Here is a 14,606-nt window from a genome sequence, read left to right as displayed (position 1 = left end):
CGGCCTCGCGAGACCCGCTCCGCCCCCCTCCTTACCCCCCCGCCACGTGGGCACGGGTCCCGCCTCCTCGCTCCCAGCCGCCGTTTGCGCCTGCGCCCTGAGGCAGCCCAGGCCAGAGCGCGTCACCCAACTGTGAGCAGGGCGGCTCTAGGCGTGGCGAGTGGCCGGTTCCCGCGCCCCAGCTCCCAGCACTTGTAGGCATCCTTCCTCTCACGTCTCTTCCTCAAAGTCTCACCACTGAGCACCATCTCCTCAAAAGCTGCAACTGTACGTCTAATAGACTTTTTAAAAGTTACTGTGAAACAGTTAAAATTATTTTTAATTGAAAACTCATAATTGGTATCATATATGGATTGCAGCGTGGAATGATTCAGTCGAGCAAATTAGCATATGTGGCACCTACAGCGGGACATTTGAAATTTACTTGGTTGTCGACTATAAGGATCCTGTTGGTTACAGGAGGCTGCTGGGGGTGGGGGATGGGGTGCGGGAAGGAGGGAGGCCTGAGAAAATAGGGAGGCAGAGATTGCAAATTTTCAGGTAGGCAGAATAAATTTTGAAATGTGCTAGACATTGACTTGTTTACTTCCCTTGCAGTGGTTTGTGTGAACAGTGCCGTGACTTTGCCCTCTGGTTGGAGCCCCTTCAAGTCCTGGGAAAACTTGGAGAAGATAGATGTAACCATTTCCTCCACCACGAAAGGACACACAGGAAGTTTAGGTAACTTAATCATGTCCCAGAGACGTCTGTTTTCCTTTTTTAAAACCAACGCTTGACAAGTTCCCTGAAAAACCTTTTCTCCCAGCGTGGGGTTCTTGCAGCTTTTGACCGCTACCCCATTACCAACACCTGGCCTCTCCCAGGCCTGGCCCAGCTGCCCCGCCCCTCCCAAGGTGGGCCTCCCCTCCCCCCAACACCTGACGTTTGCGCCTGCGCTCCCCCCCCCCCCACCCAGGCTGTCAATCAACTGGTAGGCTCTTGTGACGTCAGCGTCTACTGGACTCCCACCCTCAGCGCTTAGACCCCGCTGATTCTCCCAGGCCCTCTTCCGCAATGTTTTGCGCTTGTGCCCTCGCCTTAGCTCTGTGTTAGACCCTCCCGTCCTTGCACACCTGTCGCTTCACAGAGCTTGGTTGGTGAGCGGCTTTCGGCCTTGTGCACTAGGAACTGTTAGACCCTCTCTCCTCCCGCCACAAAGCGCTCCCATCCCACGCCATCTCCTCCAAACTGGAAAGGAACCTTTCTGCCTCTGAATGGCTTGCATTTTATTCCTCTAACAGGCATTTATTCTTTTTCTTGCAGCGATCTGTGTGAGAAATGCCACTACTTTCCTCTAGCCATAACCCTTTTCAGTCCTGGGGACACTTAGAAAAGAAGGTCTAACCTGCAGAGCAGTATCTTTAGACCATTTCTTGTCTTCCATCAGGGAAAGAAACAGGGCAAACGGAGTTTGGCAGCTTAGACCTGTTTCAGGGTGTGCGTTTCTTAAAACCAAGACTTGAAATGTTCCCAGAAAACCCTCTGTTCCAGCATATGGTTGTTCCGGTTTCTGACAAGTACCCCACCAGACCCCCAGCGTCTCCCCCCAGCTCCCCTATCCCCATCCCTACCCCTCCTCCTCACTTGCTAGGATGGGAGCTGAGGATTGAGGGAAGAGACAGCACACAACAGAGAGGCGCCATCAGCACTCTATGCTCCCAGGGTCCCCTCTGTCTTCATGTGAGCTACTGTCACCTTTTCTGAATCCCGCTGAAGCATCCTAACAGTTTGTTTTTTCCCTGTTAGGTTGTCACCTCCCTGGGACTGAAATCAGTTTCTGATTTGTCTTTGTTTCACAAAGATTCTGACACATGGTAAGCATTTCCTCTTGTAAGCACTTGATTTTGTAAATAACACCAACTATTCAAACAGCCTGTCTCAACAGTTTCAAGTTGCTTTCATATATGTCCTTGCTGCTCGTGACAACCCTTTGAGGCAGCTAGAAAATCTGCTCTTTCTAAGCTTATCCCTCATCCTAGTTCTGCCCATTATCTGCTCTGCTTTCTGGCTCCTACTTCCTGTGGGCAAAGAATAAAAAAGATGAAGCTTGTCCTTACCCATAACCAGGTCTGGCAGTTCTTCAGATTCTGGGGGCCCGTAGGAGTAGGTAGGAGTCCTCTGACGAGGTGGCTCGCGCTCGCATTCTTCTCCTTCCCTGGCCTCCTGCTCCACATGGAGAGGGAGCGGGGCCCTGGGGGCTCGGGACTGAGTCCCAAGGATTCGGTTCAGGCCTATGCTGCGGGGTCGGCTTCGGTGATCCATGGTGACTGTTGGACAGATAGCCACAAAGCTCAGTGAATTCTTGGCCCTGAGCTGGGCCTTAGGTTTGGACCTAGGCTAGGGAGCTTGGGGAGAATGATATGTCCTGACACCTCTTAGCTCTGGGCTCAGCAGAGGTGCCCCAGCTAGTAGCAGGGATCCCCCCCACCACCATGTGGGCCCCAGTGGACCTGCTGCCCACTGGAAAGACTCACCTGCTGGGCCGGCTCCCACGCACCTACTGTGTAGGCCTCAGTCCGTTTGGCAGCTGATATTGTGAGTGGTGGCATCTGTGACTCCTCTCCTATTATGCTGTCATGGTGACATCCACACATAAGCTTGAGAGGGGGGCCCTGCCCTCAAGGCACTTACCATTCAGCTGGAGTCAGTTGCCCATATTAATAATACAGAATAATTAGACACAGATGAGTGATTCAGAACCCAGGGTATACCTAAGAAATACCCGGGGAGCTAAACAGTCAAGTGAGGGGACCACAGCCCAAGAGTGGCGAGTCAACAGATCCTTGAGGTGGCAAGTATCTTCAGTTTCATTCATGGCCATGTCTGGTTAAGAACTATCACATCATATGGTGGTTAAGAGCATAGGTTGGGGGCTTGTGTTGTACAGTGGGTTAAGCTACTGCCTGCAATTCTGGAATTCTATTTGAGTGCAGGTTCCAGTTCTTGTTGCTCTGTTTCCTATCCAGCTCCATGCACATGTGCCTGGCAAAGCAGCAGAAGATGGCCTAAGTTCTTGGGGCGCTGCCACCCACATGGGAGACCTGGATGGAATTCTAGGTTCTGGCTTTGGCCTGGCCCAGCTCCATAGGTTGTGTGATCAACCATTTCTAGGTTCAAACTCAAGCTCTTCTACCTTTTGGCCTTGTGACCTTGGGAAATGTGTTTAAACTTATTGAACCTCAGTTTGGTCATCTGCAGATAGAATACTTTCTATGTGTTGTGAAACTGAAATAATAAGATAAGTGTCAAGCCTGACTTTGAATCTATGCCAGCCTTAGGGCCTGAATTCTAGTGGATATGGTAGAAGTTGCGCTCTGTCACTTTGGCTCCTAGGTCATAAAAAGGATAGCTTCTGTCTTATGCTTAGATAATTCATCCTGGGAGACTTTTTATCAAATTTTTATCAGGTAAAATTTACAAAGTATTATTTTTTCATTTTAAAGTGTATAATTAGGTATATAGTCATAGTATTATGCTTTGTATGCACCAATTTTTTTTAAAAAAGTGATCCATGTATATTTTATTTTTAAAATAAGTTTGATTGTTTGAAAGAGTGACAGAGAGAGCGAGTGAGCAAGCGAGAGCGTGAGCAAGCTTCCATCTGCTGGCTCACTCCTCTAATGATCAAAACTGCTGGAATTGGGCCAGGCCAAAGCCAAGAGCCTCAAACTCCACTTGGGTCTCCCACATGAGTGGCAGGGGCCCAAGCAGTTGGGCCATCTTATGTTGCTTTCTCAGGTGCATTAGCAGGGAGCTGGATTGGGGGTGGAACAGCCAGGACCCAAACCAGTGCTCTGATGGGATGCTGATGATGCAAGTGGCAGGCTAACCTACTGTGCCACAATGCCAGCTCATATGTGTGTGTGTGTGTGTATTAATATGTATTATATATTTTAATGTATGTTATGCATTTTGATAAATCTATATTTTCCTTATTTGAAAAGGAGAGAGAGGTGGAGATCAGTCCACTCGTTTACTTGCCTTCAACAGCCAGGTTTGAACCAGGCTAAAGCAAGGAGCCTAGAATTCATTCCAGGTCTCCTATGTGGGTAGCAGTGACCTAAGTACTTGAGCCAACATCTCCCTGCCCCGCAGGGTGCACATTAGGTAGGAAGCTGGACCAGAAGTGGAGCCAGCACTTGAACCTAGGCACTCTGACGTGCGATATAGGTGTCCCAAGCAGGGGTTTAACCACTGTGCTAAACATATGCCCCTATACTCAAAAATATTTAATTCTAGAACATTTATATCACCCCTAAAGGAAACCTCATGCCTTTCAGTTACTCCCAAATTTCCCCTTCTTCTCATCTTCTGGCAACGTCTCATTTACTTTCTTTCTCTATAGATTTGCTTCTCCTAGACATTTCATATAAATGGAAGCATGTGACGTGTGGCCTTTTGTCTTTGGTTTCTTTTACTTAAGCATAATGTTTTCATGATTTTTTTCAGTGGCGTTAAGTGCATTCACACTGTTGTCCACCATTGTCCAGTGTTTTTCATCTTCCCAGACTGAAACTATACCCATTAAACAATAATTCCTAGTTTCCCCCTATTCTCAGGTCCTGCAAACTAACCTTTTCCTTTCTGTGTCTAGGAATTTGACTACTCTAGGTACCTCTAATAAGTAGAATCTTACTGTGTTTGTACTTTTGTGTATGGCTTTTCTCACTTCAGCTTAATGTTTCCCAGGTTGGCCCATGTGTAGCATTTTTTGGTACTCCATTCCTTTTTATGGTTGGATAGTGTTCAATTTCTGGATATACCAATTTTACTTAACTTTTCATAAGTCAATGGCTATTTCAGTTGTTTGCATTGTTAGACTATTATGAATAATGACACTGTGAATGTTAATTGCATGAGTGTGTGATTATGCATTTTCAGTTCTTTTGGATACATATCTAGACTGGAATTGCTGGCCATGTGATAATTTAGTGATTAACATCCTGAGGACCCGATGAAGCGTTTTCCACAACAGCTGCTCTATTTTCCATTCACACTAGCAATGTATGAGGGTTCCAATTTCTCCATATTCTCTTCAATACTTGTATTCATTTTTTTTGGTTATAGTCATCCTAGTAGGTATAAGGTTGTATCTCATTGTGATTTTGATTTTGATTTTCCAAATGACTAATGATATCAAGTAACTTTTTTGTGTTTATTGGCTATTTGCATATGCTGTTTGGAGAAATGCCTACTTATACCTTTTGTCCATTTATTAATTGGGTAGTTTTTGTTGTGGAAATGTAAGAGTTCTTTATATGTTCTGGATACTAAATCCTTATCAGATACATGATTTGCAGATTTTCTTCTCCCATGAGTTGTCTTTATACTTTTTGATCATGTCATTTGCTGTAAGAAAGTTTAAATTTGATGAAACCCAATTTATCTATATATTTGTGATTGCTTGTGTTTTTGGTGTCATCTAAGGGGGCTTAAAAAGTTTGTGGAGGGGCCGGCTCATTGGCTCACTTGGTTAATCCTCTGCCTGTGGTGCCGGCATCCCATATGGGCACCGGTTCTAGTCCCGGTTGCTCCTCTTCCAGTCCAGCTCTCTGCTGTGGCCCGGGAGGGCAGTGGAGGATGGCCCAGGTGCTTGTGGCCCTGCACCTGCATGGGAGACCAGGAAGAAGCACCTGGCTCCTGGCTTCAGATCGGCGCGGCGCTGGCCGTGGCAGCCATTTGGGGAGTGAACCAACGGAAGGAAGACCTTTCTCTCTGTCTCTCTCTCTCACTGTCTATAACTCTACCTGTCAAAATAAATAATGAAAATTAAAAAAAGTTTGTGGAGGGGCTGGCATTGTGTCATAGTAGGTTAAGCCACCACCCATACCGCCAGCATCCCATAAGGGCACAGGTTGAAGTCCCAACTTCTCTACTTCTGATAGAGCTCCCTGCTAATGCAACTGGGAAAGCTGTAAGGATGGCCCAAATTTTTGGGCCCTGTACCCACATGGGAGACCTGGAAGAAGCTCCTGGCTCCTGGCTTTGTCCTGGCTCAGCCCCAGCTGTTGCAGTCATTTGGGGAATGAATCAGCAGATGGAAGATCTCTCTCTGTCTCTCTGTCTCTCTCTGTAACTCTGCCCTTAAAATAAAATCTTTTTAAAATTTGTGGAAAATATAATTGAAAAATATTCATTTTTTTGGCTAGTTCTGTGGCATAGTAGGCTAAGCTTCTTCCCTCAATGCTGGCTTCCCATTTGGGCACTAGTTCTTGTCCTGGCTGTTCCTCTTCTGATCCAGCTCTCTGCTGATAGCCTGGGAAGGTAGAGGAGGATGGTCCAGGTGCTTGGGCCCCTGCACCCATGTGGGAGACCCGGAAGAATCTCCTGGTTTGGGATTGGTCCAGCTCTTGCCCTTGCAGCCATTTGGGGAGTGAACCAGCAGATGGAAGACCTCTCTCTCTCTCCCTCTCCCTCTTTCTGTGACTCTGCCTCTCAAATAAATAAATAAATCTTAAAAAAGGATAAGTTTATAAAAAATATGTACTTTACATGAAAATTTTGAAACTCCCTTGTATTTAAGAAGCTATTGTCTAAGCCAATCCTTTTAATAGTTTTATATTTATTTATATTTAGGTATTTGGTCCATTTTGAGTTAGTTTTTGTGTACAATGTGAAATGGAGATTAGGAATACTTTTTGAGCCATCATTGGAAGGCAGTAGTAACAGGACAAACATATTCCTATTATCAAGCTAAAATTCTAATGATGTTCAATATATTTGTCCGTGGTCAAATACATGTCTGTATGTAAACTTGACCTCACAGTTTCTGGCCTATAATTGGGACTTAGAGAGTATGGAGATTATAGAATAAGGGGATGCCCTTGCATGGTTGATAAAGTTGCAGTGTCCTTGGGCTTGGTGATATGGAGGAAATCCTTATGTGGCAGCGTCCTGGGGGCATTTTCAGGTTCCTTGAGTGATCCCAGAATGCAGACCCCTGCCATATCCAGAGTCTTTTCTCTGGCCACTTAGACTCTCCTTAGTTCTTAGTACTTTTTTGACTCATTCCTAAGTTGGAGTCCTTTCAACCCTCTGGGTGGCCCACATAGCAACTTACCTTTTTAAGACAATCTTGGGCTTTTATGGAGTCTGCATTTGTTCCTTGGAAACACAGAATTTTCTGCGTTTTTGGGAATTTCAGTTTATATCAAGGCTTCCATTATAATATCTCCTCTGTGGGGAGACAGCCTCTGGACTTGACTTGGGTGAGTGAGACAGTAGTTCTGTGGTCCTCAACCTATAGGAGACATAAACCAAGCTTTCTGAAACATTTTGTCATTTGCTTGAGGTAATGGGGGAAGAGCATTTGTTCCTCTAATTTCAGGTAATGTCATCCACCAAGTTGTGAGGCCATTCCAAAAGCTTCTGGAGAAGCTTCTGTGGGAAGAAATTGAAGCCTCCCACAAACTACCAGCACAACCTTGCCAGCCGTGACTGCACCACCACGGAAGCAGATCTCCCAGCTTCAGTCAGTTCAGGTGACTGTAGTCCAGTTGACATCTTTTTTCAAAGTTTTTATTTAATGAATGCGAATTTCTTTTTTTTTAACTTTTATTTAATGAATATAAATTTCCAAAGTACAGCTTATGGATTACAATGGCTCCCCCCCCCATAACTTCCCTCCCACCCGCAACCCTCCCCTCTCCCTCCCCCCTTCCATTCACAGCAAGATTCATTTTCAGTTCTCTTTATATACAGAAGAACAGTTTAGCATATAATAAGTAAAGATTTCAACAGTTTGCACCCACATAGAAACACAAAGTGAAAAATACTGTTTGAATACTAGTTATAGCATTAAATCACAATGTACAGCACATTAAGGACAGAGATCCAAGCCGGCGCCGTGGCTCAATAGGCTAATCCTCCACCTAGCGGCGCCGGCACACCGGGTTCTAGTCCCGGTCGGGGCACCGGATTCTGTCCCGGTTGCCCCTCTTCCAGGCCAGCTCTCTGCTGTGGCCCGGAAGTGCAGTGGAGGATGGCCCAAGTGCTTAGGCCCTGCACCCCATGGGAGACCAGGAGAAGCACCTGGCTCCTGCCTTCGGATCAGCACAGTGTGCTGGCCACAGCGCACTGGCCGCGGCGGCCATTGGATGGTGAACCAACGGCAAAAGGAAGACCTTTCTCTCTGTCTCTCTTTCACTGTCCACTCTGCCTGTCACAAAAAAAAAAAAAAAGAAGGACAGAGATCCTACATCCTACATGAGGAATAAGTGCACAATGACTCCTGTTGTTGACTTAACAAATTGACACTCTTGTTTAATGAATGCAAATTTCATAGGTACAACTTTAGGGATATAGTGGTTCTTTCTCCCATACCCACCCTCCCACCCTCACTCCCGTCCCACCTGCTACTCCCTCTCCCATCCCATTCTTCATTATGATTCCTTTTTAATTAACTTTATCTACAGAAGACCAACTCTATACTAAGTAAAGATTTCAACAGTTTGCACCCATCCCCATACACAATGTATAAAGTACTGTTTGAGAACAAGTTTTGCAGTTAATTCTCTTAGTACAACTCATTGAAGACAAGTCCTACATGGGGGAGTAAGTGCACAGTGACTTCTGTTGTTAATTTAACGATTGACACTCTTATTTATATGACATCAGTGATCACCCGAGGCTCTTGTCATGAGCTGCCAAGGCTATGGAAGCCTCTTGAGTCCACAAACTCTGACATTATTTAGGCAAGGCCATAATTAAAATGGAAATTCTCTCCTCCCTTCAGAGAAAGATGCCTCCTTCTTTGATGGCCCCTTCTTTCCACTGGGGTCTCACTCGCAGGGATCCTTCATGTAGGATATTTTTTGCCACAGTGTCTTGGCTTTCCATGCCTGAAATGCTTTCATAGGGTTTTCAGCCATATCCAAATGCCTTAAGGGCTGATTCTGAGGTAAGAATGTTACTTAAAGCGATTGTCTTTCTATGAATCTGCTGTGTGGACTGCTTCCCATGTTAGACATTGCCTCCTTTTTAATTCTGTCTATTATTACCAGGCACTTGATCCAGCTGACATCTTGATGTTAGCCTCGTGAGATGCCCAAAACCTCCAGCTCAGCCTTTCCTGAATTCATGACCCACAGAAACTGTGAGTTTGAGAAATTTTTGTTTAACTGCTGTTTTTCTGAAATATAATTCATAAACATTAACTTGACTACTTTTTAAAATGTGCAGTTCAGCGATTTTCAGTATTTTCACTTAGTCAATGATGATCAATATCTTCAGAACATTTCCATCACCCTAAAATGATTGCCATACTTCTAGCAGTCACTCAATTCCCTATAATCTGACAACCACTAATCTACTATCTGACTGTATGGCTTTGCCTATTGTGGAAATTTCCTATAAATGGAATTGTACAATATCTGATCTTTGAGAATGATTTCTTCCATGCAGCATAATGTTTTAAGCCTTGTTCATGTTGTAGCACATCAATGCTTCATTCCTTTTTGTAGGTGAATACTATTCTAGCACAGCCTGTCACCTAATTGGTGAGCGAGAGGGGCAATCAGGTCCTTACACTAGCATTCCATGATAGGATAGATAAGGTTCTGGGGATCCATGGCACATGGTTTACTATGGTCGAGTCAATAAGTTGGCAGAGATTCTTATGATCAGGTACCACAGAGAGGGCAGGTTAAGAGAATCATAGCTTCCTAAGATTTGGTAGTGCATCCCTGTCTACATGGTGAGTGAGTAGGGAGAATAAGAATTCTTCCATGGTATAACCTCTTCCAAGGAGTATGGGCCAGGTTAGGGGTAAGAGAAAATAGATTCTCTGTGATCCAATAGTGTATGCCACTTTGTGTAAAAGTTTAGAGGTTTAGGCAGCGGGGAGTGAAATTACCTGTCAAAAGTACATTTTTTGTGACCTCCAAGAACCTGAAAGCCTGTGCAAACTTGTGCTTACTGGTGCCTGTTATCCCCACACTATGTCCCCCTTTTCCTTATTTTCTGAAACTCCAGCCAAGGAGAGTAGATGGTCTTCTAGGAGCCGGTGTTATAGTGTCTGTGTGAAAATATCCATAACTTGTGTTTCTGTAAAAAGTGTCTAAATGCCGCTGATAGAGCTTTCAGTGAAAAAAAAGTTAAAAGTGATTTTGTCATGGGGAGGCCTTTGTGCCAATTCATTTTATGTGCCATGTACTAATTAATAATTGCAGATTTAAAGTGAGTTACATGTTGAATGTTCATGTTATATTGGTGAAAAATTCCTCTTATGCCCAATGCTTTTTTTTTTTGACAGGCAGAGTGGACAGTGAGAGAGAGAGACAGAGAGAAAGGTCTTCGTTTTGCCGTTGGTTCACCCTCCAATGGCCGCCGCGGCCGGCGCGCTGCGGCCGGCGCACCGCGCTGATCCGATGGCAGGAGCCAGGAGCCAGGTGCTTTTCCTGGTCTCCCATGGGGTGCAGGGCCCAAGCACTTGGGCCATCCTCCACTGCACTCCCTGGCCACAGCAGAGAGCTGGCCTGGAAGAGGGGCAACCGGGACAGAATCCGGCGCCCCAACCGGGACTAGAACCCGGTGTGCCGGCGCCGCTAGGCGGAGGATTAGCCTACTGAGCCACGGCGCCGGCCTGCCCAATGCTTTTTTATTAAAAAAGATTTATTTATTTGATAGATAAGTGGGGGGGGGGGAGGGAGGGAGAGAGGGAGAGAGAAATAGAGAGAGAGAGAGAGAGAGAGAGAGGCTTCCATCCCCTGGTTCATACCCCAAATAACTGTAACAGCCAGGGCTGGGCCAGGATGAAGTCAGGAGCCAGGAACTCTGTCTTGTTCTCCCATATGGGTGACAGGGGCCCAAGTACTTGGGCCATGTTCCTGTACCTTCTCAGGTGCATTAGCAGGAAGCTGTATCAGAAGTGGGGAAGCTGAGGCTTGAACCAGTGCTCATATGGAATTCTGGCATCACAAATGGTGGCTTAACCTCACTGTAGTATGCTGTCAATTTGATGGTCAAGTTAAAGATGTCATTCCCTATGTCCCTGGATGTATACCAACTAGAGAAAGTTATCCCTGATAAAGTTCGGAGCCCATCTGCCAGTTATAATACCTGAAACAATGTGACTTCCCTCAGTGAATCCCATGCTTAGCCAAAGAACACTGTTTTACAAGCTAAAGCATTCTGTGTTCCTTAGAGAACAGTTGATGCTACAAAATGGATGCAAAAGTTTCCAATTTGTCTAGCAGTAAAGGAGGGAAGGCCACATGGGGCTGAATCCTACCTGTTTTTCACTGATTAATTCCAAGGTATTTTAAACCTCTTTTCTGTGGAGAATGATAAGGTTATAGCTCCTTTTGGAAAAATGCAGGTGAGATCATGCAAACTGACTATATGAGTATGGAACATTTCCTGGGGGCAGTATCAGACCTCATTGATAACATCTTGGTGACATAAAGTCTGTTGTGCAGTAATGTACTGAGGTCCACACCTACAGTGAGTGGGAAAGAAGTGATACTAAGGATATTCTCAGGCAAATGTACAATGAGACTATACTCTTATATCCTTGGTTCCTTGGCTAGCAGTTGAGAGACCTGCCGGTTATGCTGGAGGCCAAGGAGTGAAGGTCATTGTGATGTGGGCAATGAATTGATTTTCATCCAGGCTCTTGTCTCCTGCATAGATAGAAATACTAAGCAGAAACTGGTATTGTGTGCAAACAAGAGTAGTTTATTTGGCCATGAGGGAACAAATGCATGTTCATTTGCAAGTGTGGACCACCCTATGCAGAAAACTATAAGAGATGAGTGGGCCAAACACTTGCCCACAAAATAGAGATTAAAGGGAAATTAAAACGATTAAAAGGAAAGAGAAGGCCTGTCCAAGAATAGGAAGGTGGGAGAGTAGAAATGTTCCATTTGTGCACTGAAAAGATGAGCACAGTACCTTCAAGTGGAAACAGAATGTTCTGTCTTCCACTCCTTTTATAATCTCTGCCTACAGGTCCTGGATGTAACAGGTCCTTTATGGGAAGGTGGGTGTCTTTTATTGACCAGTAGGGGGTGGGAAGTGTGGTAGAGTCTTGTGACTTCTGGCTCTGCAGACCTGATTAGTTGTTTGCCTATCTGGCTCCACAGACCTAACTAGCTGTTTACATATTTATGCCACATCAACTTGATTATCTTTTGATTGACCCCATGTTCCAAGACAGTGTGGTCACAAGCACAATGCTAATCACAGAAGGAGGATCAAGAGACTTAGACCCCTTACTGAGATATGAACTCTTTGGACTAATGTTTATTACATTTAGCACACTTAGCACCACCTTTCTATTTAGTTCTTTCTCCTTTTAAGAACAAACAGGTCTAGGGCAGAGATCATGGTCCTTCCTTCTCTAACTGAAACTGGAGGCTTTATGCATCAAGAGGAACTTCTACTGTATTGGTTTAGATTTGAATTGTGGTGCTTACCTTGGAAATGCTCCCCTCCCCCAATTCACCGTGTTACTCTTAGACTGACTCTTGGGCAAGTATCCATTCCATGGACTGACAGTGTGGACTGGTGGCTGGCAGGGGAACAACTACATCATCAAGTCCTAGCCTCTATGATGGCAAAAAAGATAATCAGATGACTGTACAAGATGCACCTTCTATTTGTGTCCCATGTTGATCCCCATGGATAAGGTTCGTTTGAGAATGAAAATCCAATGGAATTAATAAGCTTATTAGACATTCCTAGCCCTTATTGGGATAATTGCCTCCTTGATAGACTATGCAGCAAGGCATGGTAATCCAAGTACAATCAGAAACTGGACCCAAATCCAAACTTAGTGTTTCCAGCATATGAGAACAAGGAAGTCAAAATAGTATGGAGAGGGGCCACTGGATGTTTGGCAGGTTATGCTGCTGTTTGAGACTTCTGTATGTCATGTCAGACTGCCTGGGTTTGAGTCACAGCTGTGCGTCTGAAGATGATGGCTCAAGTGCTTGGGTCCCTGCCACCCACTCTGACATGGGATGCCAGCATCCCATGCAGTGGCTTAACTGTTGCACCAAACTCACACTATTCCCCCTCCTCCCGCTCTTTTTGTTGTTATAGTTTTGTGACGTCATTTGAAATTGGAAAGTGCAATGTCTCCGGCTTTGTTCTTTTGACTCAAGATTGCTTCGGCATTCAGGGTCTTCTGTGGTTCTATATAAATTTTAGAATTTTCCCCTTCATTTCTGTAAAAAATACCATTGGAGATGGACAATTAACCTAGTAGTTAACATGCTTGTTAAAATGCCCTCATTCTATATCAGAATGCCTGGTTTCAATACTTAGCTCTAGCTCTTGTCTCCAGCTCTCTGCTAATGCAGACCCTAGGAGGCAGAAAGTAATTCAAATTGAATTCTCAGCTGCTTCTTTGGCCCTGCACAATCCTGGCAGTTGTGGAAATTTAGGAAGCAAACCAATGGATGAGAGCTCTGTCTCTCTGCCTCTCAAAAAATGCCATTGAAATTTAGATGGGCGTTACATTGAATCTGAGGATTGCTTTGGTAGTTTGGACATATTAACAATATTAGTTCTAGCCAGCGCCGCGGCTCACTAGGCTAATCCTCTGCCTTGCGGCGCTGGCACACCGGGTTCTAGTCCCGGTCAGGGCGCCAGATTCTGTCCCGGTTGCCCCTCTTCCAGGCCAGCTCTCTGCTATGGCCCAGGAGTGCAGTGGAGGATGGCCTAAGTACTTGGGCCCTGCACCCGCGTGGGAGACCAGAGAAGCACCTGGCTCCTGGCTTCGGATCAGCGCGATGCGCCGGCCGTAGCGTGCCGGCCGTGGCGGCCATTGGCAGGTGAACCAACGGCAAAAGGAAGACCTTTCTCTCTGTCTCTCTCTCTCACTGTCCACTCTGCCTGTCAAAAAAAAAAAAAAAAAAACAAAAACCAACAATATTAGTTCTTCCAATCCATGAACATGGGTTTCTTTCCATTTATTTGTCTTTTAAAATTTCTCTCATCAGTGTTTTGTAATTTTCAGTGCATTATAAAGACTTTTATCTCTTTAGTTAATTTCTCAGTATTTTATTTTTTATTGCTAAATAAATGAGATTGTTTTCTTAGCTTCTCTTTTGGATAGTTAGTTGTTAGTATGAAGGAATACCACTAATTGGAGTGGGTGTTCAGCCCTGAGGTTGAGATGCCTATGTCCCAAATCAGAGTGCCTAGGTTTGATTCCGGACTCTGTTTTCTAACTGCAGCTTCATGCCAGTGCAGACCCTGGGAGGCAGTTGTGATGTCTCAAATAATTTGGTTCCTGCCTCCCATGTGGGAGACCTAGTTTGCAGTCCCATTTCTAGGTTCCAGCCCCAGCTATTGTGGGCATTTGGGGGAATAAGCCAGCAGATGAGATTGATCGATCAAGCTATCTATCTATCTCTGCCTTTCAAGCAAAAAGCTTTCTATAAAGGAGACACTACTGATTCTTCTATGTTAATTTTGAATGTTGCAACTTTGCTTAATTTATTATTTCAAATGGCTTTTTTGCTTTCCAAATTTGTGAGCTTATTTTAAAAACATTAATAATGTTGATTAATGATAGTTGTACACATTTATGGAGTATAGTGTTATGTTTCAATATGTGT

The 14,606-nt window shown here is 44.9% G+C and overlaps 1 long non-coding RNA gene across 3 annotated transcripts in view; it reads left to right on the top strand.

Moving 5' to 3' along the window:
* Nucleotides 1-43: 43 nt before the first annotated feature.
* The window catches only part of LOC138847695 (uncharacterized), a 31,350-nt gene continuing 16,787 nt past the window's right edge, over nt 44-14,606 (top strand). For 2 of the 3 annotated variants that reach the window (XR_016228112.1, XR_011385633.2), the window contains exons 1-5: nt 48-267; nt 598-720; nt 1,786-1,853; nt 7,367-7,520; nt 9,042-9,133. This is a non-coding gene — a long non-coding RNA (uncharacterized LOC138847695). Of the gene's footprint in view, nt 268-597; nt 721-1,785; nt 1,854-7,366; nt 7,521-9,041; nt 9,134-14,606 lie in introns of all 3 variants that reach the window. The other variant, XR_016228113.1, reaches the window with a different exon arrangement.

This window comes from Oryctolagus cuniculus, chromosome X, assembly GCF_051225735.1.
Source record: "Oryctolagus cuniculus isolate XC-2025 breed Fujian yellow rabbit chromosome X, ASM5122573v1, whole genome shotgun sequence".
Classification (NCBI taxonomy): Eukaryota; Metazoa; Chordata; class Mammalia; order Lagomorpha; family Leporidae; genus Oryctolagus; species Oryctolagus cuniculus.
The sequence above is the reverse complement of the archived record's forward strand: the minus strand, read 5'-3'. Positions and strand labels throughout refer to the sequence as shown.